General features: G+C 40.8%; 1 pseudogene; it reads left to right on the top strand.

The window, feature by feature from the left end:
- The first annotated feature begins 485 nt into the window (after positions 1–485).
- On the top strand, positions 486–2,204 carry LOC120273945 (annotated as a pseudogene).
- The last annotated feature ends 3,451 nt before the right edge of the window (positions 2,205–5,655 follow it).

The following is a 5,655-nucleotide window of genomic DNA, read 5'->3' on the forward strand; positions in this document are numbered from 1 at the left end:
GGGGGAACAAATAACTAACAAAAAGGACCTTATTATTGCTCTCGTGTGTTGCTTAGGTCCCATCTAATCCAACAAGGCTTGGAAGCCAGACGCCCAGAGGTGGAAATAAGAGCCTAATTATCTCTTCCAAATTTCTAATTAAGCAGGTATATTTAATTTGTTTGGTCATGGTTGAATAATTGAACATAGCAGAGAATCTGGAGGGCTGGGATGTGAACTTATACTTTACTGATGGAATCAAGGGCTGTTTTTGGTGGAAAAAAATGCCAAAAATGCTTCAAGGCCCTCCAGCTGGCCCTCTTGGAATCCAACCCATCCCTTGCTCATATGTCTATATATAGATAGCACCGCTGGTTAATCCACATACCCCAATACGGCAATACCAATGCGCAACAGCCAGAGCACGCTCTCAGTCTCAGAGTCAGAGTAGGCAAATTGCCTCCTTTGAAATCTCTAGATATATATACTAAAAACAAAGTCGGAGGAAATGACTCCGTCTCGCTCATCCCGCTCTCCGACTTCTTCCTCAACTGTTACCATCCTATCCAAGTCCACCGTTTATCCTGACAGGAGATCTAACATGGCCGACCCTCAAGCTCTCTGTCTCGGACCTTCCCATGCTTTCCTGCCATTACATCCAGAAGGGCCCTCATCTTCCCACAGCCTCCCTTCCCCTTCCTCTCCCTCCTCCACACAGTCCCTCTCCCGCGCCCTCTCCATCTTCCCCGCCCTCGCCGGTCGTCTGACAACCCGTCCCGACGGGCGTATCTATATCTCTTGCAACGACGCTGGCGCGGACTTGATCCACGCCATCGCTCCCAGCTTCACTAACCAGTGGCGTCCTCCGGCCTGTTCTGATACCACTCCTGTCTTTAAGGGAGTTCTTTGCGCTCGACGGGTGTCTTAGCTATGAGGGTCACATCCAACCTCTAGCCGCCTTCCAGATCACTGAACTCGGGGACGGTGCTGTATTCATTGGTTGCACCGTCAACCACGCCCTTGTTGACGGCACTTCTTTTGGAACTTCTTTTAATGCATGGGCCGAGCTATGCCGCACCGGCGGTCCAAAGGTCTCCCTCCAGCCAGACTTTCGCCGGAATTATTTTGGCGATTCTAAAGCAGTGCTTGATTTTCCGGATGGTGCAGTCCCCAAACCAACATTCCCGTCGATGATCCCATACGCGAGCGCATCTTCCATTTCACCCGAGAGGCCATTCTACAGTTGAAAGACAGGGCAAATCTCTCCTTCCAAACAGCAAGCCGTCAGTGGCTCCATGGATGAGATTTATGGGAAACAGACGCATGATCGGAAGGCAGATGAGATATCGTCCTTCCAATCTCTCTGTGCGCAGCTGTGGATATCCGTGACGCGTGCACGGGTCAAACATCCTCGAGTGAGGCCACGACAACATTCAGGATGGCGGTCAACTGCCGACATAGGGTTGGTGCCACCCGTAGATACATACTACTTTGGTAATGCGATCCAAAGCATCCCCACGACGGCCCTCAGTGGGGGCAGAAGTTGCGGCCAAAAGATCTTCGTTGGGTCGCTGGGTTGCTGCACCGCAATGTGTTGGCTTATAACAGCGAGCAAGTGAGGAAAGCTGTGGCGGAGTGGGGAGGTTGCACCTCGGTGCTTCCCTTGGGGAACCCAGATGGCGCTGGAATCACGATGGGTAGCTCCCCCAGGTTCCCCATGTACGACAATGACTTTGGATGGGGTCGACCATTGGCTGCACGGAGTGGTCGGGCAAACAAATTTGACGGCAAGATATCCGCATTCCCTGGCAGGGACAGGGATGGTAGCGTGGACCTCGAGGTATGTCTTGCGCCGGAGACCATGACGGCTCTGTTGGATGATCACCACTTTATGCAGTATGTCTCGCAGCATGCCATCCTTCCTGTGCACTCCTCCAAGTAAGAACGTACGGAGGGTCAGCTGTTGTATGTTTCTTTTGGCTTTTAATAAACTTCCTGTATATAAATTTGGTGTGTGTTTGTCAACATGCCATCCTTCCTGCGCACTCGTCGATGTAAGAACGGTGGGTCTGTTGTAAGTTCTTTTTGGCTTTTGACTGCCTGTGTATAAATTTGTCCTTGCTTGGGCGTGCAAAATAGAATTAACCCACCGTTCATAATATATGTTTGTGTCGCCTCAAACTATGTTCCAGGTGCTTCAGAATCTCAAATTATCATTAATGTAATCGTGTATTCAAGAAATTAATGTTGGATGCTAGCCGCCCTGTGCCCAAAAATTCACTTTATCCTTAGGAATTAATGCCCGTTCGGAAACAAGTAAATTAGTAATAGTTACGCTAGCTCTTCTGCTATTTGGGATTTTTTTTTTAAATGGATAAACCACTATGCATTAAGAAAAGAAATAGGATACAACGAGAAAAGCTACAAAAAAAACAAACAAAAGCAATAAAAATGACACAAACAATAGATGACCGGAACAATCCACTGGGAGTGGAATCAGGAACAAAACAAAACACCACCAAAAGTGAAAACCAAAAAACGCTAAAAGCCGAAAAACAAGAAGGTGACACAGCTGTAGAGAATTTTCCGCCACCAATCTTGCTTTGAAAGCCTTTTGTTATTTAGATTGTGGAGCTTTTGTGCCATAAAACAGCTAGTCACATGATATTACATTTTCCTTAGAGATTTATTCATTCTATGAAAGTCCAAGAAACAAGCCATCTTCTCTAGATCTTCAGCAAAAGCGAGCTAAATATCAAGTTATGGCGAGCGCATGCTTGGAGTAATATTGGTTTTTGATGTATATTACCAGATTTCAAAACTAGTAATTACTAAAAACTTTCTGTAAGTTTTCTTCATGCCAATTGGTCTTTCCAAATTTGGATATTCTCAAAAGGATCTAATAACTTATTTTTAAGTAACTCTGACATAAAGCTAGTTGAAATCACAAGAATGACCCTCAGCTTTTTAAGCGGAAACACACAATATTAACTAGAAAAACAAATATTAAACGAAAATGTAACATATTAAGTGAAAATTTATGTGGTTACACATAAACACGTAATTCTAAATAAAAACAATAATTATTAGCGAAGTACATATTATAAGATCGAATAAATCGACTGAAATAAGTTGTAGTGATGGATGAAATACTCGAAAAAGAAGGAATTGTCTAGAAAAATTCTATATGTCAAAGGAGATATTTGAGAAATTTTGAAACTTTCAAGGGGTTAAAAGTAATTTTTCCAAATAATAATAATAATAATTGTTAGTGCAATCGCACTATTTAATTGCTGCGATTCGACACCGCAGGCATAAAGACGTGGCAACCATGGTGACAAGGCAAAAATCGATGACATGGAGAGCATGGAGACATGGCATGAAGACTTCACTGCAAAGGCAAATTATCTCAAGATCTCAGTGAAAGCTATTTATTTTAGTGATGTCCCATAACTTGGAGAAATTATCTTCAAGATCTTGGTGGAATTATTCTGGAAACATGAAGACAAGATATCGTGCTAATCAAGACTATACGAGAGTTTCATCGACTGGCACTCAGATACTGGTGCAATTTTAATTAAAGAGTGTCATCTCATTCATGGTAAAGGAATGGAAGCACTCTGAATGCAGAGACGCATGATTCGAAGTTAATCCTCACGTAAGTATCAATCAAGTCTATTCTTAGGGAAGACTGAAGCACCAAACTTGGGAATTGAATCAAGATCAAGTTTCTCGAGTAATCTTTAGACACTCAAATTTATGTGAATCGAAGACTAAGCTTTGGCAAGTTCCAAGAAGACGACATACACGCGCCTTTGCGCAGCCTCCCGCGTAGACTGAGGAACCGAGGAGCAGTGCCAGCTTTACCTACAATGGATCGGGAGGATTCGCAGCACCGACTCGCTCGAGCATGCACCGGAGAGATCGATCGGCCCCGGCGAGTCATCGTCTCGAACGTAACCACAGTCCCTACCAAGCTTCGAGAATACATGACTATGTCAGAACTTTATGCATAACAAAGAACAGAAATAGTCGCGCTACCCCTGTATGAAATTAGTAGCTGCAGTAGAGATTCTAAAAGAGGTAACATGCTTTTGTACCTGCACGCCGATCGCGACCTATATATACGGCTCGCCTCAGAGACTGCAGTTTCGGCGCTCCTCGAGGAGAGCGTGGGTGAGCACTTGCATAAATCCATAGAGGGTGGTTTAATTTTCACCGCTCGAGCACGCTTGGTTTGATGGCGAAGCGTTTATACTCATGTATTTTTACCTTTGAGGGCCGCTGGTTGTCCGTAGGGCTGAAATTACATGTAAGTGAAATTATAGTGGGCGACCACGTCGCATTTCTATGGCATCATTGCGCAGTTTCATCAGAATCCCACGCCGCATTACTTTTAATTATGCTTGGTCTGATGTAAGCTCAAGATACTGGCCACCACGTAAGCAGTAGGGGGTAGAGATTGCTCTAATATAATCGTACTATTGTATTAATTATTTAACGCATTTTATAAATTTAAACTAAAAATAATTAATTTAATTTAATTTTAAATCTAATTAAATGGATTTAATAAAGTATTTATTACGACGTGAAAATAATAATCTAAACCAAACACTCAAGCCAAATAATAATAAGAAACTTAAATAATTCACAATAACTCTAACAATTAATCTAACTCTCCCATCTGCCTTAACACTAATGTGAAATTAATTAATTAATTAATCTTAATAATAATTTTATTAAATTAAAAATATATAAATTCTTTAATTTATATGAGAGATAATGTATTTAAATTTTAAAATTAAATACAAATTGGTTTTATTTTAAATAAAAAAAATAAATTTAATAAAATATAAATAAGTATAAGTTTAATTATATTAACAATTGATTACATGTAAGTTTCTCAATTTCTTTTAATACACCTGGAGATAACCACGTGATTTTAGCCTGGTTATCAGATCTCTAACTGATACAAAGAAAATTGTAAGTTTCGAAATGCAAACGCAGCGTTACACAAACAGAACTGCTATATAAATCGATTTAACAATAAAACAAGTCAAATACACGAAACTGTTACATTACAGCCTATCACTTTATAACTACTTAGAACAACTAGCAGTGTGAACCAAATGAAAAGTCTCTGCTAGGATTGCTTTATCTCTTTTCGCTTTCTATTTTTGGGGAGCTGATAGTGATCTCTCACTGGCTAGACACGCGATCTCATTGTTTGTACTCAAGTGTACTAATGTAACTCGCTTTCGCTTCTGTATGTGTTCTCTTTACTTTTTGTTTTACTTTGCCTTAGTTTTATTTTCTTGTCATTTTATAAAAGCATATTCTGAGTTTTGGATACATTAACTATTGTGTATTTTAAAATCGAAATCGAAAACATTATTAGGTCACAATAATAATCTTTCTACAAATATTTTTATATAAAATTTTATGATATATAAAGTTATAAACCAATTTATAATATGATTAAATGAGCTTACTAAGCCTGACTACGAAGTCGAGCCCGAGTTCGTAGCTCCTGCTTATCTATGGTAACAAACTTTTTGAGCTTTTCTGAGCTCAAGTCTCGCTTACAGTATAAATGAGTCTTTCTTAAGCTAGCTTGAGCTAATTTTATTATCCCGAGCCGGCCTGCTTATGCTTGGGCTCAACCCAGCCTGAGCT

The sequence above is a fragment of the Dioscorea cayenensis genome, chromosome 12, assembly GCF_009730915.1.
Source record: "Dioscorea cayenensis subsp. rotundata cultivar TDr96_F1 chromosome 12, TDr96_F1_v2_PseudoChromosome.rev07_lg8_w22 25.fasta, whole genome shotgun sequence".
In the NCBI taxonomy this organism is placed as follows: Eukaryota; Viridiplantae; Streptophyta; class Magnoliopsida; order Dioscoreales; family Dioscoreaceae; genus Dioscorea; species Dioscorea cayenensis.